Here is a 20,570-nt window from a genome sequence, read left to right on the forward strand (position 1 = left end):
GGGCAATCACAAGGGGGCCTCAGGCTGCTGGTGCCTACTGCTGCAGCCCACTTTGACGCACTCCCTCCTTGTGGTCTTCAGTGTTGTTGTCGGCTTTCCCAGCAGCCGGGAGCAGAATCCCCTATAATTGCCACTTTGTCCCTAACAGAGCCCACAAGATCACACTTGTCCACTATAGGTCCCAGCAGAGCTATGGGTATCTTCTGCAGTCTGTTGTTAGCACACCTAGCTGTGCTGCTTTTGCCCCAGGGCATTCTTGTCTTACAATTGCCAGTCAGGACCTCTCCACTAGTGCTGTGCAGAGGCTTTCGCTGAGGCTGCTGTAGGAACCTGGAGTTCCCCACTGGGCTATGTAGCCATTTCACCGGAGCTCCACTCTGCCCCACTCCACTCTCACGGGCTCTCTGGGAGCCCCTTGCCTCGTCTAGGACATGGCCAGTGTCCGTGGGCCTGGCGGTGGTTTGTAAGCTGCTGCCTTGTGGGGAATTCTGCTCTAGGGAGCTTCCTGGTGTTCCGAATGCTGGGCAGGGCCTCCCTGCCATTGGCAAGCAGAGGCCCTCCCTGCTGGGGGGCTGTGGGAACCTGAAGCATTCCCCCAGGCAGCAGAGCTGGGTGTTGGATCTCCACCCAGTCCCCAAGCACATCTACAGCAAGTCCTTGTGCCTCCTGCACCGACCTGTGCACCGGAGACCATGAGCCCAGCTGCAGCCTGCAGTCTGGTGCCATGACAGGGAATCTGCCCACCAGGAGCTTCCCTTTGTTCTGGATTCTGGGCGGGGCCTCCCTGCTAATGGCGAGCAGAGGCCTTCCCTGCTGGTGGGTGCGGGACCCTGGGGATTCCCCCGGGCTTAGGAGTAATTGCGGGGGGCTTGGGTAGGGCTGTTGTCACCTGTTTCTACTGTTGCTCCACTGGTGAGTGCACACTCCTGCCCTTGGTGTGTGGTGATGCTATGGAGGAGTCCACTGGAAGAGAGCCTCCTGCAGGAACTAGGCTGTCTGGGGGTCGGGGGTCAGGGGTTGGAGAGTTTTCACCTATTTCCACCTTCTCCAGTGGGGAAGTCCATCTACCATCCGATGTGTAGTAGCATGAGACTCTTAGGCATATTGAGATGCTATCTGGATATCCTTTGTTAATCGGTGAATGTCCAATTAGTTGTGAATTTGATGCGGGAGAGACAAAGAAGACCACTCACTCTGCCCTCTTGGTCCTGCCCCCTCTAAAATAAATGTTTTAATAAAACACTACGTGAGGTTCAGTGGGCTAAAGGGATCCCCTACTTCTCCACCCCACATTAAAGGACCTCAGACAGGGCTGTTCTATTCACCCAAATTTAAAGAAATGTTATAAAAACAGAAGGCAGAAATCACAATGAGAAACCTCACCAACAGTTGTTTGGGGCAACGGTTGGAATGCTAACTTTGGTAAAACTATAAATATTAATGTGTTTAGGCTCATAATATGTGAAGACATTATGTCAACTTTACCAGAATGTTTTTTGCAAATAGATGTTACATCTAGCTGGAAATGTTTCCCTACACAGTATTATAATACCCAAACATGCTAACAAGATTCTAATATGTTATAATTATAGGTATAAGAATTGATAAAACGAAAATAAATGTTTGTTAAATTTAGCATATTTAAATGGGCCTTATGTAAAATAATTGCTTCTCTTTTGTCTGATTGTATTATAAATTATGTCATGTGGATAAACATTGCGTTTCGCTGAGGAATGTTTCACCTATCCAATATAGTAAGAGCATCTAAATCCACTCTTTAGGCAATGTTAATTAAACATGCTAGAGGAGATCTCACTTTAAAATGGCCAAAATGGAACAATTTCAGTTTACCCTAACTGGTGTATTTACATATGGAATTGGAGAAAGACAGTTACAAAGTTAAGTATTCAATGTCAAGGATATTTTAGTAGTTTCAGGCTTCTAAATGAAATCAGAAGTACTTTTCTGCCTCTTTAAAAGAAAATAATTAAACATGCCTGCAGCCAAACCTGAATCTGCTGCTCCTCTCTCATCTTGCTGAGTTTCCCCACTTCAACTCCACCGAAATTCCTGATCTAAATGTAAGCAAACTGAAAATAAGTAAACTTCTGAAATAACTTGGAAATGTAATGGTCATTCTGGGGAACTTGTTTCACATGAGTCCATCTTAAGCATTACCCTTAAAAGAGAGGATTAAAAATCTCTCATAATGAAATGCAGTCTTTGATTAATATGCAGAAACTTCTAAAAGACAAAGTTATTTAACATGATATAAAATGGTTTTTGGTAAATTAGAGTTTATTAAGTTTACTGGTTTAATTTAAAAGACATGTCCTCAGAGTTATCATCACTGGTTATGAAGCAGACTTGTTATGTTTGTTACAAAATGTGTCAGCAAAAGTAATAAAGTAATAGCTGATTTTGTTTAATGTCTCATGAGGTTTTTGTAGATGATCTAAATATAGTTGTTGAGAACAGGTAAACTAAATAGATGTAAAAGTGACAAAAGTTTGGGGGGCAACTTTTTAACAATAATTATGTGTTATGATGCATGTACTTAAAACACCTTAAGATGATGGCCAAGTACTTTAATGTCACTTGAAGCTTATTTGAGTAATTTAAATCTAATTGTTGGGAAGAAATGATTTAGATAGATGAAAATGAGTAAGAGTTTTTGAGTGCAATAATTATGTTTTATGATCTGTATACTTGAAAAACAACTCCCAAAATCTTTTTGGAAACTGGAAACCTTAGAGTTTTGCTAAATTAAATGATAGAAACTTACATTTCACACTATAGTTTTCCCAGCACCATTTATTTATTGAAGAGACTTTCCTTTCTCCATTGGATGTCCTTGGCTCCCTTGTCGACAATTAGCTGTCCATAGATATGTGGGTTCATTTCTGGGCTCTCAATTGTGTTCCATTCATCTGTTTATCTGTTTCTGTGCCAGTACCATGCTGTTTTGGTTACTATAGCTTTGTAGTATATTTTGAAATCAGGGAGTGTGATACCTCCAGCTTTGTTCTTTTTTCTTAGGATTCCTTTGGCTATTTAGGGTCGTTTGTTGTTCCATATAAATCCTAGGATTCTTGGCTCTATTTCTCTGAAAGTGTTATTGGAACTTTGATAAGGATTGCATTGAATCTGTTGGTTGCTTTAGGAAGTACGGGAAATTTAACTATGTTAATTCTTCCAATCCCACAGCATGGAATATCTTTACATTTCTTTACGTCTTCTATTTCTTTCAAGAATGTTTAATAGTTTTCAGTGTACAGATTTTCACCTCTTTGGTTAAGTTTATTCTTCAATGTTTTATTTTTCGGGTTGCAATTTTAAGTGGGATTGTATTTTTAATTTCTCTTTCTGCTACTTCATTGTTAGTGTATAGAATTACAACTGACTTTTGAATGTTGATTTTATATCCTGCAACTTAACTGTATGCATGTATTATTTCTAAAATTTTTTAGTGGATTATTTAGGGTTTACTATATATAAAATCAAGTCATCCACAAATTGTGACAGTTTCACTTCTTCACTTCCAGATAGGATCCCTTTTATTTCTTTTCCTTACCTGATTGTTCTGGCTAAGACATCCAATACTCTGTTAAATAAGAGCTATGAAAGTGGGCATCCTTGTCTGGTTCCTGTTCTTAGAGGGATAGCTTTCAGGTTTTCTTCTATTGTGAACGATATTAACTGTGCGTTTGTCATATATGACCTTTATTATTTTGAGGCACGTTCCTTCCATATCCATTTTATTCAGAGTCTTTTTCATAAATGGATGTTCTATCTTGCCAAATGTTTTCTCTGAATCTATTGAGATGATCATAAGAATTTTTTCTTCATTTTGTTAATGTGGTGTAAAACATTGGTTGATTTGTGGATCCATTCCTGCATCCCTGGAATAAATCCGACTTGGTCAGGGTGTCGGCTCTTTTTACTGTATTATTGTATTCAATTTGTTAGTATTTTGTTGATTTTTTCACTGATGTTCATCAGTGATATTGGCCTGTAATTTTTTTTTTGGTTTTGTCCTTTTCTGTCTTTGGTATCAGAGTTATGTTGGCTTTGTAGAACGACTTCAGAGGCTTCCCTTCCTCTTCAATTTTTTGGAAGATTTTGAGAAGGATAGGTATTAAGTCTTCTTTGAATGTTTGGTAGACTTCACCAGGGAAGCCGTCCAGTGCTCGACTTTTATTTTTGGGGAGGCTTTTGATTACTGTTTCAATCTCCTTACTGGTGATTGGGCTATTCAGATTCACCATTACTTCTTGATTTAATTTTGGAAGGTTGTATGATTCTAAGAATTTATCCATTTCTTCTAGATTGTCCAATTTGTTGGCTTATAGATTTTCATGCTATTCTCTTTCTTATAATCTTTTGTATTTCTGAGGTTTCCACTGTAATTTCTTCTCTTCAGTTTGTGATTTTATGTATTTGTGCCTTCTCTCTTTGTTTCTTGGTGTGTCTAGCTAAAGGTTTGTCAATTTTGCTTTACATTTCAAAGAAACAGCACTTCGTTTCACTGACATTTTTATATTTTTTTAGTCACTATTTCATTTATTTCTGCTCTTATATTTATTACTTCCTTCCTTCTACTGATATGATGCTTTGTTTTTTCTTCTTTTTCTAGTTCCTATAGGTGTACTGTTAGATTATTTATTTGGGATTTTTCTTGTTTGCTGAGGTATGCCTGAATTGCTATAAACTTCACTCTTAGAACCTCTTTTGCTGTATGCTATGGATTTTGGTGTGTCATATTTTCATTTTCAATTGTCACCAGGTCTTTTTTTATTTCTCCTTTGATTTCTTCATTGACCCAATCATTGTTCAGTAGCATTTTGTTTAATCTCCCCATTTTCGTGGCTTTTCTGATTTTCTTCCTGTAGTTGACTTCTAGTTTCATACCTTTGTGGTCAGAAAAGATGTTTGGTATTATTCCATCTTCTTAAATTTATTGAGACTTGTTTTGTGGCCTAATATGTGTTCAATCCTGAAGAGTGTTCCACGTGCATTTGAATAGAATGTGTATTCTGAAGTTTAGTATTACTCATCTACTGTCCTTTCATTGTCTCTCTTTCTAAATGACTGTTCCATGACATTTTAGTTTTTTATGAATCCTTGACTGCCTCCTATTTCCACATTGCTCTCATATGATGACATTTCCTATTTCAATAATGATATTAAAGTACTCAGAAGAAGTCTTCCAGGTCTGCATTACTGTCACCGACTCATCTGCAATTTTCCATATATCCTCCATGTTCCCCTCTGTCAATGTGGAGACATTGTGAATGGTGCAACACAAGGTCAACTTTTCCCCATATAATTTATATTCCCACTCACCTTATCTATGCAGGGATATTTTTAAAGCTTTGCTCCACTCTTTCCTGTATAACAATTTTCCTTTTCTTTAGACTACTTCCCCCAGAACATAAAGCATATACTTTTCTCTCAACCTGAAGAAATTGTTTTTTGATCTCATTTTATCTTACCCTGTCATCAAATTTATCACGTACATATTACAGAAAATTTTTTTTAATATTGTGCTGCTCACTATCTCCAATTTGTTTTTGTTTTCCTATTCTCTATTAAGCCCAATTTAATTTGGTCATTGGCCCCACCACATCCTCAAAAACCACTCTTGATAAGTCTACTAAGGACTTTTAATTTTATAACAAAACATCAATTTTTCATACTACCAGCAACATTTGGAAGATCCACAACTCCCAGCTCTTTGATGTGGTTTATGGCTGCCTTAAATAGCACTTTTTTGGGGTGTTTTTCTTTATCCTTATGTGTGGCTCTTTTTTCTCAAGCAAACATCTTCTACTCCCCATTTTTTTCAGTTATTTCATTGAGACAATAATAGTTTATAACATTTTGGAATTTTGGGTGTACGTCATTATTCATCAATTTCTGTATAGACTACATCATGCCCACCACCAGTAGTCTAATTTCTATCCATCACCATATATATGTGCCCCTTTACCCCTTTCTTCCACCCCTCCACCCTCTTCCCTTCTGGGAGCCAGATAGTCCTCGATTTTTAACAATGGAGCTTCACAGAGTTTAAAGTTTTCTCTTTTTTTATTTGGAGATTGAGTTTCAGTAATCTCATATACTTTCTTTGATTTCTCTATATTTTTGGTCTCTCTATGTCATCAACTCTTGAATTTAATTCTAAAATATTTCTTCTAAATACAGCTGTGTATATCCAACCACCAGATTAATGTCTGCATTGGAGTGACTAACAAAATTTCAAGATTCCAATAGTCAATATTCCAAGATTAGGATCCCTATCGGGTCCACCTAACAAACTTTCCCCAATCAGCTTACGTGATAGGAACTCCATATTTTCAGACTCTAGATGGTTACCTACTTACCTCTATTGCCAACCACTTAGCCAGTATAATCTACTCAAACCTAGACAAGAAATTTGTCCTCTGCTCACAGCCCACCATAGACACCGTGTTTCAATCATATTTCTTATAATGGCCTACAAACCCTTGATAAATTGAGTCTAATTTTCTTATTTCTTTTTAGACCCGAACTCTTACTGCTCTCACTCTTTATCAGTCCACAACTTTTATACAAACTGCCTTGCTTTCCTCAAACAGACCAAGAATGACACAACTTAAAGCTTTGGTCTGACTGATGTCTTTGCTCAGAGTGCCTTCTCCCCAGGTGTCTGTACAGCCAACTACTCCCCTTCCTTCAATTCTCTGTTCAAATCTCACCTTGTTTGGAAAGCTTACGTTTTTACAAGTGCAATACTCTAAGAAAATACAAAACACTTTCTCTTGCAAATTTTATATTCTGTGTTTTTCTATGCTACTTATCATTTTAACATAATGTTTAAATTACTTTCTGTCTGTCTCACCCTTATAGAATGTCAGCTCACCATGGTGAGGGATCTTGTATGTTTTGTTTCCTGATATATCTAAAGAACCCTGAGTAATCCCTGGTAGTTAGTCAATAAATATTTGATGAATGAATAAATGAATAAGGTCCTCAAGGTCAATGCACTGTATGATTTCTAGTATTGAAAATTTTGTTTATACTTGTTTTTTATTTGATGTTATGTGAAAGTAACTGAAGATAACAAATAATTAGAGAGTCAATTGAATTGGAGGAAGTGTGAATAATAGGTAAATTAGAGAGAAAATCGAATTTGGGGAGAATTGTGATAATTGGAACACAAACAAGGGAAATTATGGAACAAATACTAGTGTTAAGAAAAATACAAAAGGATTCATAGAATAAGATACTTTTGCATTGAAATTAAAGAGGTATTATGTCCAGAAATCCAATTGTATTCACTTAGCTTTAACTCATTCAGGGATAGAATCAACATATATAGACTTTAAATAACTCTACAGAACAGCCTTTATGTTTTTGTCCTTAGATTGTGGGTAAGAAGATTCAGAGTTGGGGGAACTACTGTATAGAATACAGATATTGGCAGGTGGAGAGGGAAAAGATGTTGCTGACTTAATAAGGTCACCGCAGCAGCAACAAGGGAAAAGACTCAGGATGACTAAGTGAAAAACAAAGGTGGAGAAGGCTTTGGACTGACCTTTAGCAGATGGGATCTTCAGACAGCATAGACTATGTAAAAATGTAAGAGAAAATAGAGATAAAACAGACTAAGCTCAAGGAAGAGGCAATGGCAACAGCTCAGACCTCATTTGAGCAAGAAAGTATAAGTAACTAGAGGATTTTGCAGAAGAATTGATGCACCAGATTATATACCTTGAGGAGCAAGGAAAGTACTGAGTCTGTTTTCAGGATTCCAGTAACAACACCACTGAACCAAGAGTAAGTGGCCATCTTGATGCAATTGCCTGTCTTCATGATGACCTCATAGTGCAGAGAGAAGAAGATAGTCACATAGAAGTCATAGAACATCACCATAAGGGAGTCCGTCTCCATTAAGGACAAAGAAAGCAAAAAGACAAATGGAATATGAGAATGGCGTCAAACAGATGGCAGAATAGGAGTTTTCATTCCTCATCCCTCTACAGAATCACTGATTTTGACAACTTCCCATGGATGACAATGCCACTGTGAGAGTCCAGGGGACCAGAGGAGAGATACTGGCACAGTGTTAGAGCAAATAAATGTAAAAATAGGTGCATGACAAGAGTGAAAGGAACATTTTTACTGCCTGTATCACCCCTTTCATAAGATAGCACAGTTCAATGTCAAGAAAGATCCCTTACTCTGTGATTTCTCCCACAGGGAAAAATGAGATGGTAATTAGTGCCTAACTTCATCAGCTATGCAGGATACTAACAAAAAGTCTCACTTATTTCTCAGCCAAACAAAACACTGAGAGGATCAGCATGGTTCATTACTCTGGAGAAGAAAAGAGAAGAAAAAGGAGCGACCTTACAGCAACTGGGTGCAGAACTGAACAAATGGCAGTGACTTCTACTAAACCCCCTGGGGACTCCACCAGTAGGCCCACCCATGAACTTCATAGGATGCAGCATATGTGGACCCCCTCAACCAGTGCATGGCTGCTCCCAACACTCCATGTGTCCAGCAGAGCCTGCAGCCACTGTCCCACCTGCCCATGCAGACAGCAGTGTAAAGCTTCTGCAGATTATGCACAAGCACATATCAACAGCTGGCTGTACTCAGACATGTTGAAAAAAGAGATATAATCTGGAATATTTCACACCAATGACTTAAGGAAAACAAATAGAAAGATCTCAGCACCCACCCTGGCTTTGCAGATTTGGAAGAAGACCTACAACCTTATGATGTCTCCAAAAAGGGAACAGAGACAGTGGAGCTGGTACAAACTTGGTTCTAAGAGGAAAGTTCAAAGCAATACAGGCTTACCTCAGGAAATGAGAGAAATATTAAATAAACAATTTAACTTTACACTTAAAGAAACTAGAACAAGAATAAGAAATGAATCCCAGAGTTAATAGCAAAAAGGAAATAATAAAGGTCAGAGCAGAAATAAACAACATAAAGACTAAAAAGATAGTAGAAAAGATCAATGATCTCATCAGGCTCACAGTGTAGGGGGACCCTGAACTCATCTCATTCCAGGAACACAACCAGGTTACAACTATTCTTGGAAAAATTATCCCAGAGAACTGGAAACTGGATAAAAAGGACTCCAACAACAAGGTAGAGTCCTGACAGTGGCATAAGAGCCATAAATTCCTTCTAGAGAGAAAAATACTGCCTTCATAACCCACAAAGCTACACAGCTAGCTAGCTGGGAGCCACCCTAAGGTACACAGCCCTCCATGGAGAAGTTGGGTCCTTAGCAGGGGCATGTTACCACTATATGCATCCTTCAGACTCAGCACAACTGAGTCTCATACTATCTGGCTTCGCTGGCTGTTAACTGCAAAGGGAATACCCCCATAAAAGCTATCAAATGTAAGCTGAAAAGAGGGCCCACACACAAATTCACCCATCTCAGAGAGCAAACCTATGAACACCAGAAAGAAAGGTACACCAACCTTTGGTGAAAAGAGACTCACCTGGTAGGATCTGGGTACATCTCAGTGAGAGTTGAGACCTCCCTGAAGACTGAGACATTGGTGGTCGCCATTGTTGTCACCTAGTAAGGGGTGCTGACTCAGATGCTGGCAGACACCATTGGAGTTATTCCCATGGCCTGTTAGAAAAGGGGCCTTCCCCTCTCAGTAGAGTGCTGATTTAATCCTGCTCAGGCAGGGCAGGCAGCCTACCATAGGGACTTACTCCACCCAACAGCAAGCCCTCAGGCTACTTGTTAGTCTGCATAGACTGGGTTCCTGGATCCTCTACAGAGAGGTGAGTGTGTCCACCACTGTGGAGTAAGTCCTGTGTGAGGACCAAGTGAACTGTGGGGGGCATTGGAGAAGTGAGGGCCTCTGAAGTGGAGTGAGTGGGTATTCTTCAAGGGGTCAGGTAGTGTGCATAGGCCAGGAGACAGTGTGTGGGCTTGTGGGGGGGTGGAGCATATCAGTGGTAGAAAACCTATTCTTCACAAAAGGCCACAAGGACATTGGCCTCACCTTCCACAGCCTGAAACAATTGGGTGCTCCCATGCCTGGGACCAGCCCCACTCACCTGCAATCCTAAGAGAGCTGACAACATCCTTGTAGGCCTGAAGCCTACAGCAATCATAAGCCCTGAGTCTAGGAATGAGCTACACTGGGTACATACCCAATTAAAATGAAAACTGGAACAGAGGTGTGCTATTAGACCTTGCAGCTAGTGGCGCTAAAGAGATTATCTACTCAATATGGATTGCTATATATGTAGAATATTATATATGAACCTCATGGTAATCAGAAACCAGAAACTTATTATAAATAAACAAGTAAGTAAGAGAAAGGAAATCAGACATATTACCAAAGAAAGCCAACAAACCACATGGGAAGAGAGCAAGAGAAGAAGAAAGGAATAGACAAGAACTATGAAAACAGGCAGAAAAAAAAGTATCAAAATTGCAATAAATACATATTTATCAATAGCAACTTTAAATGTCAATGGACTAAATGCTCCAATCAAAAGGCAAGGGGTGGCTGATTGGATAACAAAACAAGACCCATATATATGCTGCATACAAGAAACTCACTTCAGAGTGAAAGACACTCACAAACTGAAAGTGAAGGGATGGAAAAAGATACTGCATGAAAATGGCAATGACTAGAAAGGTGGGGTAGCAATATTTATATTAGACAAAATAGACTTTAAAACAAAAGCTGTCACCAGAGGCAAAGAAGAGCACTGCATAATGATAAAGGGAACAATCCAACAAGAGGATATAACACTTGTAAATATCCATGCACCCAAAACAGGAGCACCTAAATATATAAAGCAATTATTAACAGAAATAAAAGGAGAAATAGACAGTAACACAATAATAGTAGGAGACTTTAACAATCCACTTACACCAATAGATAGATCATGCAAAAAGAAGATCAATAAAGAAACATTGGCCTTAAATGACACATTAGACTAGATGGACTTAGGAGATTGCAGAGAACATTCCATCCAAAAACCACAAAATATACACTCTTTGCAAATTCACATGGAACATTCTTCAGGATTGATCACATATTAGGCCACAAAACAAGTATCAATTAATTTAAGAAGATCAAAATAATACGAAGCATCTTTTCTAAACACAAAGGTATGACACTAGAAATTAACTACAGGAAGAAAGTCAGAAAAGCCATGCAAATGTGGAGATTAAACAAAATGCTACTAACTGTGACTCAGTCAATGAGGATATCAAAGGAGAAATAAAAAAAAAAAACCTGGAGACAAGTGATAATGAAAATATGACTTACCAAAATCTACAGAATACAGCAAAAGCAGTTCTAAAAGGGACGTTTATAGCAATTCAAGCCTACCACAACAAACAAAAAAATTCTCAAATAATCTCACAGTGCACCTAAAGAAAGTGGAGAAGAGCAAACAAAGCCCAAAATCAGCAAAAGGGAGGAAATAATAAAAATCACAGCAGAAATAAATGAAATAGAGACTAAAAAATCAATAGAAACAATCAATGAAAACCAGAGTTGGTTCTTTGAAAAGATAAACAAAATTCAGAAACGTTTAGATAGACTGCTTTCTATAGAAGCTGCACCATCGAGTATCCTCAGAAAATTAAGAATAGAACTACCATATGATCCAGCTATTCCACTACTGGGTATTTATCCAAAGAACTTAAAAACACAAAGGTATAAAGATATATGCACCCCTATGTTCATCATAGCATTATAAATAAAATAGCCAAGGCTTGGAAGCAACCTAGGTACCCATCAAGGGACAGATGGTAAAGAGGATGTGCTATATATACACAATGGAATACTACTAAGCCATAAGAAATGATGAAATCCGGTTATTTCTGTCGTCATAGACAGAAGTTGAGGGTATTATGCAAAATGAAATAAGTCAGAGGGAGAAAGTCAAGTACAATATGATCTCATTCATGAGTAGAAGAGGAAAACAGTGACAAACAGACACATATCAATGGAGCCTGGATCAAAGGAGATGGGGTGACAGAGGAGGGTGAAAGGGGTGATTAGGCACATGGGTGTGGTGATGAATTGCAATTGGTCTTTGGGTGGTGAGCATGACATAATCTACACAGAATTCAAGACACATTACACTGTACATCCGAAAAATAAATAAATACAAAATAAAAGATAATGTGTCAAAACCAAAAGAAAAATACAGAAAAAAAGAAAAGATCAATGAAACTAAGCGCTGGTTCTTTGGGGAAAAAAAAATGATGAATCTTTGGTGAGCGTCATCAAGAAAAAAAGGCTCAAAAAAATCAGAAATAAAAGAGAAATTACAACTTATACCTGAAAACATCATAAGAAACTGAATTGCATGCCAACAAGATGAACAACCTAGAAGAAATGGATAAATTCATAGAAATTAGCAACCTTCCAAGACTGAATCATGCAGAAAAAGAAAATATGAATAGACCAACTACTAGTAAGGTGACTGACCCAGGAATTAAAAACCTCAAAAACAAAAGTCCAGGAGCAAATGTCTTCATCTGTGAATTCCACCAAACATTCAAAGATTTACTACCTACCCTTCTCTAATTCTTCAAAAAAATTGAATTGTGGTAAAGGTTCCCAAACTCATTTTACAAGGCCAGCATTACCCTAATACCAAAACTAGACAAGTATACCACAACAAAGAAAATTAGAGGCCAATATCTTGGATGAACAAAGACGCAAAACTCCTCAACAAAATATTAGCAAAACAAACTTAACAATACATTAAAAGTCATACAACATGATAAATTGAGATTTAGTTCATGGACACACAGATGGTACAATATCCATAGATTAATGAATGGAATACACCACATTAACACAATGAAGAAAATAAATCATATGATCATCTCAATAGATGCAGAAAAATCATTTGACAAAATGCAACATCCATTCATGGTACAAAATCTCAACAAAGTGGATATAGAGACAGCATATATCAGCATAATAAAGATTGTATATCACAAGAACACAAGTAACATTACACTTAGTGAAAAGATAAAAGTTTTTCTTCTAAGATCAGGAACAAGACAAAGATTGTGACTCTCACCACTATTATTCAACACGAAATTAGATGTCCGAGGCAGAGCAATGAGTCAAGAAACAGAAATCGAAATCATCCAAATCAGAAAAGAAAGAATTAAAAACGTCAGTATTTGAAGATGGCATGATCTTATGTATAGAAAACCCTATAGAGTCCACCAAAACGCTATTAGACTTAGTAAATAAATTCAATACAGTTACGAGATACGAAATCAAGATACAGAAATCTATTGCATTTCTATACACTAATAACAAACAAAAAGAAAGAGAAAATAAGAAAACAATCCCACTTACACCTGCATCAAAAAGAATAATATATCTAATGATAAATTTAACAAAGGAGGTTAAAGATCTATATACTGAAAACTTTAAGGCAATGATGAAAGAAACTTAACAAGGCACAAATAAATGGAAAGATATTCCATGCTCATTGATTTAAATAATTAATATTGTTAAAATGTCCATACTATCCAAAGCATTACCTATCAAAATTTTAATGATATTTTCACAGAACCAGAACAAATAATTCTAAAATTTGTCTGGAACCACAAAATACCCCTAATAGGCAAAACAATCTTGAGAAAGAACAAAGCTGGAGGTATCATACTCCTTGAATTCAAAATATATTACATAGCTATAGTAATCAAACGGTATGTTATTGGCATGAAAACAGACACACAGATCAATGGAAGAGAATTAAGAGCCAAGAAATAAACCCACACATATGGGCAATTTAATCATGACACATGAGCCAAGAACTTAGAGAAAGGAGAAAGGACAGTATCTTCAATAAATAGTGTTGGGGAAACTGGACAGGCACATGCAAAAGAATGAAACAAGACCACTATCTTACATCATATATAAAAATTAACGCAAAATGAAGTAAAGACTTGACCATAAGACCTGAAACTATTAAATTCCTAGGGAAAAACCTAGGCTGTACACTCTTTGGCATAGCTGTTAGTAATGATTTTGTCAATCTGACTTCAAAGACATGGGAAACAAAAGCAAAAATAAACAAGTGAAATTACATCAAGCTAAAAAGCTTCTGCACAGTGAATGAAACTGTCATCAAAATGAAAAAGCAACCTACTGAATAGGAAAAGGTATTTCCAAATCATATTTTTGACCAGGGGTTAAAATCCAAATTATATAAAGAACTCATAAAACCCAATAACAAAAAAAACATAGTTCAATTAAAAAGTGGGTAGGGGAACTACATAGACATTTTTTCGAAGAAGATATACAGATGGACAAGAGGCATATGAAAAGAGGTTCAACATCACTATTAGGAAGACGCACATCAAAACCACAATGAGACATCACCTCCTACTTGTTAGAATGGCTATTATCAAAAAGACAAGACATGACAAGTGTGGGAGAGGATGTGGAGAAAAGGGAACCCTTGTGCACTATTGGTGGAAATGTAAATTGGTATAGCGACTATGGAAACAGTATGGAGATTTATCCAAAAAATTTAAGAATAGAACTACCATATGATTTGGCCATCCCAATTCTGGGCATTTAACCAAAAAACATGAAAACACTAACTCAAAAAGATATATGCACTCCTATGTTCATTGCAGCGTTATTTACAACAGCCAAGATATAGAAACAACCGAAGTCTTCATGTATGGATGAACGGATAAAGAAGATGTAGTATATTTACATAGACACAACAGAATGCTACTCAGCCATTAAAAAGGATGAAATCTTGCCATTTGTGACCACATGGATGGACCTTGAGGGTATTATGCTAAGTAAAATAAATCATATATAAGAAGACAAATATCATATGACTTCACACATCTGTAGACTTCTTTTAAAAACAAAACAACACAAATAGAAAGTCATAATTACAGAATACAGCTTGGTGATTCTAGAGGAAAATGGGTTTGGGAGGTGGGTGAAACAGGTAAAGGGTGTCAATTGTAATGTGATGGAAGGTAACTGGAATTTTGGTGGAGATCATTTTGTAGTGTATACAGATGTTGAGTTTTGCACACCTGAAACTTATATAATAGCATATACCAATTTTACCCCAATTAATAATAAATTTAAAAATCACATAGGAAATAAAACCTGGGGTTACACAAAAGGAAAAAAGAGAAAAAAAGCCAAACATGGCCTTGCAAACCAGAAAAGAACGGTGGGTCCTCAGCCTGAACTCATTGAAGATAAGAAGCAAGAAGTTCATGAAGCATTTGACCTCTTCCATGCTTATGGAAGTGGGATCATGGACATGAAGGAACTGAAGGTGGTCATGAGAACACTTGGCTCTGTACCCAGGAAGGAGGAGATAAAGAATATGATGCCTGAAGTGAACAAGGGAGGCATAGGGAAGATCAGCTTCAATGACTTCTCAGCCACGGTGATTCAGAAGATGACCAAGAAAGACACCAAAGAAGAAATCCTGATAGCTTTCAGGTCTTTGATGATGATAAAAACCCGGAAGATCTTTTTCAAATAACTAAATCACATGGCAAACTAGTTAGAGGAAAGCGCACTGATGAAGAGCTATAGGAAATGAATGATGAAGCCTATCTGGATGGAGACAGTGAAGTGAATGAGAAAGAGTTTCTTGGGAAGATGAAAAAGACCAACCTATATTAAAGTTGTTTTCTCCTGCAAGCATGTGTAGAGAAGTTGAGGGATATGCTGGGTTCCCTGCTTCCATTTTGTGAAACCTTGAGTTAGAGGACAGTGCTATCCCTCCTCTTATATCCTAACTTGTCTAGATACTTCTATTTCCAAATCTTTGGTTCAATTATAGAATTACAAAAATGCTTTTAATATGAGGCTCAGTGGAACACAGTGTTGATTATCTCCAGTTGATCATGTAAGGAGAAAATGAGTATTGTCATATACAGCAGAACTTTGATTAATCTTGGCTTTGGTGCCTGTCTCTAGAAGCCTGAAAATATTTTTCCTCTTGGTTCCTCAGAAACCCAGGTTTGTCAGTTTCAGGCAGGATTCTTTCTATTTAGCAGCATAGGAACCTTCAAATTGTCAGAATGTTATCTTGTTAGTGTTAGTGGTTTTTACAACTAATTTCATCACATTGGTCTCATTTTGGTAAAAATTATCACAGAAGAGAAATATACAATGGCACAGAAGAAATAACAAAATAATAGAGAAAAGCATAAAAGACTGTGAAAACTAATGATATATATTATATCAATAATAATTAATGTGATTCATTTATTCATAGAAATAATTTATTGAGAATTTCAGTTTCTGGTTAAACTTGTGAATAGCTTGGAGGTAATCATTCCTTCCTCACAATAAGGAAAAAGCTAAAGAAACTGAAACTCACTCTCTTTAGATCCATCAGAGCATTCAAATCCCAGGAAAAGTGGCTGCCTTGATAATTGGAGACACACAGGATAAAGAGACTTCCAACTTCTCGGAGCAGAAGCCCAGGATCAGCAGCCAAAAGCTGGAGACACTACCAGTAGAAAAACTTAAAGTAGAATTGATATATTGCTGGAAACTCTCATGGGCTAACTTAAGAAATAAAAGCTCTGGTGGGGCCAATCCTTAGGGAAACCTCCATGCATTTATGAGTTTTAATTCAAGAAGTCCCATCATGTAATCCATATGAAGACTAAAGACAAATTTCCATGCATTTCTGGAAGGGGGAGGAGAAATATAACCCTTTGAAATATTCCCAGAGCTCACCACTTTCCTTAACAAAGGCCTGTTCTCAGTGGAAACTATTTATCAGAGCCTGACCTACTTAGATATTACCACAGCCTTATCAATCCAGGGGAATGGAAATACCCTACATTAATCCCTTCTAGCCTTCTTGCTTCATCTAGATGGTGGAGAAAGCTAGGAATTACTTGTGAAGGTCACAGACCAGGGACACAGGCTGGTTAAAAGATTAAGCCTATTATCATCAGACCTTAGAAGCCTATAATCATGGGACCTTAGAAGACGTTCCTTTTCCCCACATCATTCAACCACAGAAATAGGTCTTTTGTGTAAGAGCAGATTACAGCAGAAAGACCTGCATGTCATAGATCTTATTTAAGGAGAAATCTTTAGGGAACCCAAAGCCAACAGAGGACACAAAACAAGGACACTAGAGGAAATTATAGTCTCTGAAACCACAGTTACAGGAAACAACAAACGTAGCCTACCTCATACGCAGATAAACATAAACCTCACACTAAAGGCTTGTTTACCTCAATTCATTTTACCTGATACCTCATGTCCTCATGTTACGGATTGAGTTATGTCCTGTAAAAAGTTATATGTTGAAATCCTAATCCCATACTATCTCAAAATGTGAATTTATCTGAAAATAGGATTATTGCATATATAATTACATAAATTGTGATAATGTCATACTGAAGTTGGGTGGGGACTTAATCCAATATTAATGGTATTATTATAAAAAGGAGGAATTTGGATATAGATTAAAAACACAGAGAAAATGTCATGTTAAGATAAAGGCTGACATCTAGGCTATTATTCTACAAGCCAAGGAAAGCCAGAAATTTCTAGTAAATCACCAGAAGCTAGGAAAGATGTATGGAACACGTTTCTACCTCACAGCCCAAAGAAGGAAGCAACTCTATTTCATCTTGATCTCAGACAGCTAGCCTCAAGAACTTTGAGACAATTTTTGTTGTTTAAGCCACTTATTTTGTGGTACTTCATTACAGCAACCATGGGAAACTAACAAGCCAAATTTCAATAAAAATTGCAAGACATTCGAAGAATCTAAAAACAACCTGGCGAGAAAAAGGAAGTACCAGAAACAGACATAAATATGCCAAAATTTTGGAAATATCAGACTGACAATTTAAAATTACTGTAAAATTATGCTAAAGGCTGTAATGGAAAAAAGTGGCGGCGTTCAAGATGAGTAACATAGGCCAAGTTATGGAAACTCAAGTAAAGACTCAAAAGGAAAAGCTAAAAATCAGAACCATGTAAAACAAACAAAGAATGCTTATCATGCTCTTATCAGTAGACCAGACACAGCTTAGGAAGGAATCTCTGAGCTTGAGGCTATGTCAACAGAAAGTTATAAAACTTAAATGCAAAGAGTAAAAAGAAGGAAAAAGACAGAAGGGAATACCCAAGTACTATGGGAGAATTACAAAAATCATAAGATATATATATAATGAGAATACCAGAATGATAAAAGTGAGACAAAGAAGTGAAAGAAATATTTTAATAATGTTGAGAATTTTCCAACATTAAAGCCTGACAACAAGTCATATATATGAATCAGAGAACATCAAGCAGTATAAATACAAAAAGAAATTTTGTATATTAGGTATATCACCCTCAAACTTCTGAAAAATCAAGGATAAAGATAAAATCTAGAAAGAAGACAAAAAGAGATAAAAGACCTTAAAAACAGAGGAGCAAGGAAAAAATTAAGTTGGATTTCTCTTCAGAAATAAGAATAGAGTTAAATATTTAAACTGTTGGAAAAAAACACTCACTTAGAATTCTGTATACAGCAAAATTGTATTTAAAAGTGAAGGAGAAATAAAGATTTTCTCAAACAAACAAAAATTGAGGGAACTTATTGACTGTAGACTTGCCTTGTAAGAAATGTTAGAAAATTGTTACTTAGAGAGAAAGACCTGCCATAGGTCAGAGATGTAGATTTGAATAAAGGAAGGAAGAATATTAGGCAATTAATAAATTAAGACAAAAACTCTTTCTTTTTTTATTCTCTACTTATCTAACAGGTACCAGTTTGTCCAAAATAATAATAGTAAAAAATTTATTAAGTGATTATACCTTATGGACACGTGAAATAGATGACAACAACAAGATAAGAAATTGGTGGGAGGAATTGAAGGAACAATGTTTTATGAAAGTATGTTTGATACACTAAGAGAAGAGAAAAAGTGAAATAAGGTAAAATGCTCAATTAAAACTAGAAAAGGCATTAAAAGCTACACAAAACAAGTCAAACAACATCAAAGAATAGAAAACAGTTACAAATGTGGTAGATACTAATCCAACTACAGGAATAATCACTTTAAATGCCAATGATCTAAATGCACCAGTTAAAAGAAAGATAGGGTCAGAGTAGATAAAACACACACACACACACATTTATACATTTTAACAATAAACCCAATTTAAATATAAGTACAAATAGATTAAAACTAATTAGATGTTACAAACTGTGTCATGCTAACCCCTCAGTGGTGGCAGGTGAAACCTGTGAGCAGAGGCTTCAGGAACTACAGCAGAACCAGTGACCCAGCCCCCCATGGTGGCACGCCAGACACCAGCTCTACCAGCAGTAGGGGCAGCATACAAGTTGCCAGATCCCTGGCCCTTGGCAGAAAAAGTGTCATCCTTGAACCCAGAGCCCCTAGCCACAGTGCAGCCAGCACTCTTAGATAACCTGGGAATAGCAATGCAGGTGGTGCATGGGGCAGGAATATCCTAATCAAAAGAAAGCTGAGTAGATCTATTAAGTTCCTACATAACTGACTTCAGAGGAAAGAAAACCAGTGATAAATGGGGGCAATCACATAAAGATAAACAGGATAAATTCTCCAAGAAGAGATACAATTTTAATGTCTATATGTGTAAAATACATTAAAATATGTGAGGCAAATACTGATAGAAATACAAGGAGAAATAGATGAATCCACCATTATATTTGGAGATTTCAACATAACTCTGTAAGTTATTGATGGATTAAAAAAGCAGAAAATCATTAAGGGCATAGTTGAACTGAACAGCACCATTAATGAACTGGATCTTATTGACATTTACAGCATTCTTCATCCAACAACAACAGATATACAGTAGCCTGAAGTTCTCTGGGAGCATTTATTGAGATAGACTTTATTTTATTACACAAACTAAATGCTTAAGAAATTTGAAATATTAGAAATCATACAAAGTATGATCTCTGATAATAAAATTAACTAGAAATCAACACACTCAAAAAAAGGGAGCTGGAAAAATCCCTAACATTTTGACAATTAAACAAAACACTCTTAAATAACTCATGGATCAAAAAATTATCAAGAAAATTTTTAAAATATTTTGAAATAAAGAAATGAAACTATAACATCAAAATCTGCATGATTCAGCAAAATTAGTATTTATAAAAAATGTATAGCATTAAATGCACATGGTACAAAAGGAGAAAGATCTAAAATCAATAATTTAAGCTTCAAACTTAGGAAACCAGAGAAAGAAAAGTAAATAAAATCCAAAGTGAGCAGAAGAAAAGAAATAATAAGAAAATAGGATGGAATTAAATATGCAGAAGTTCACTGAAATGGAAAGCTAGATATTTGAAAAGATCAAACTAAAAAAATCCAGCCAGGCTAAACAAGGAAAAAAATTTAAAAAAGAAGAAGAAACATTCCTAATATCACAAATGAAATAGGAGTCATCACTACTCACTACATGGATATTAAAGAATAATAAAAGAAAGTTTCAAAAAAAACTCCATTGCACAGAAATCTGATAACATGGATAAAA

The 20,570-nt window shown here is 36.6% G+C and overlaps 1 pseudogene; it reads left to right on the forward strand.

Annotated features, from left to right (window-relative positions):
- Positions 1-8,348: 8,348 nt before the first annotated feature.
- Positions 8,349-15,698, forward strand: LOC124236776 (centrin-1-like; annotated as a pseudogene).
- Positions 15,699-20,570: the final 4,872 nt, after the last annotated feature.

The sequence above is a fragment of the Equus quagga genome, chromosome 3 (assembly GCF_021613505.1).
Source record: "Equus quagga isolate Etosha38 chromosome 3, UCLA_HA_Equagga_1.0, whole genome shotgun sequence".
Lineage (NCBI taxonomy): Eukaryota > Metazoa > Chordata > Mammalia > Perissodactyla > Equidae > Equus > Equus quagga.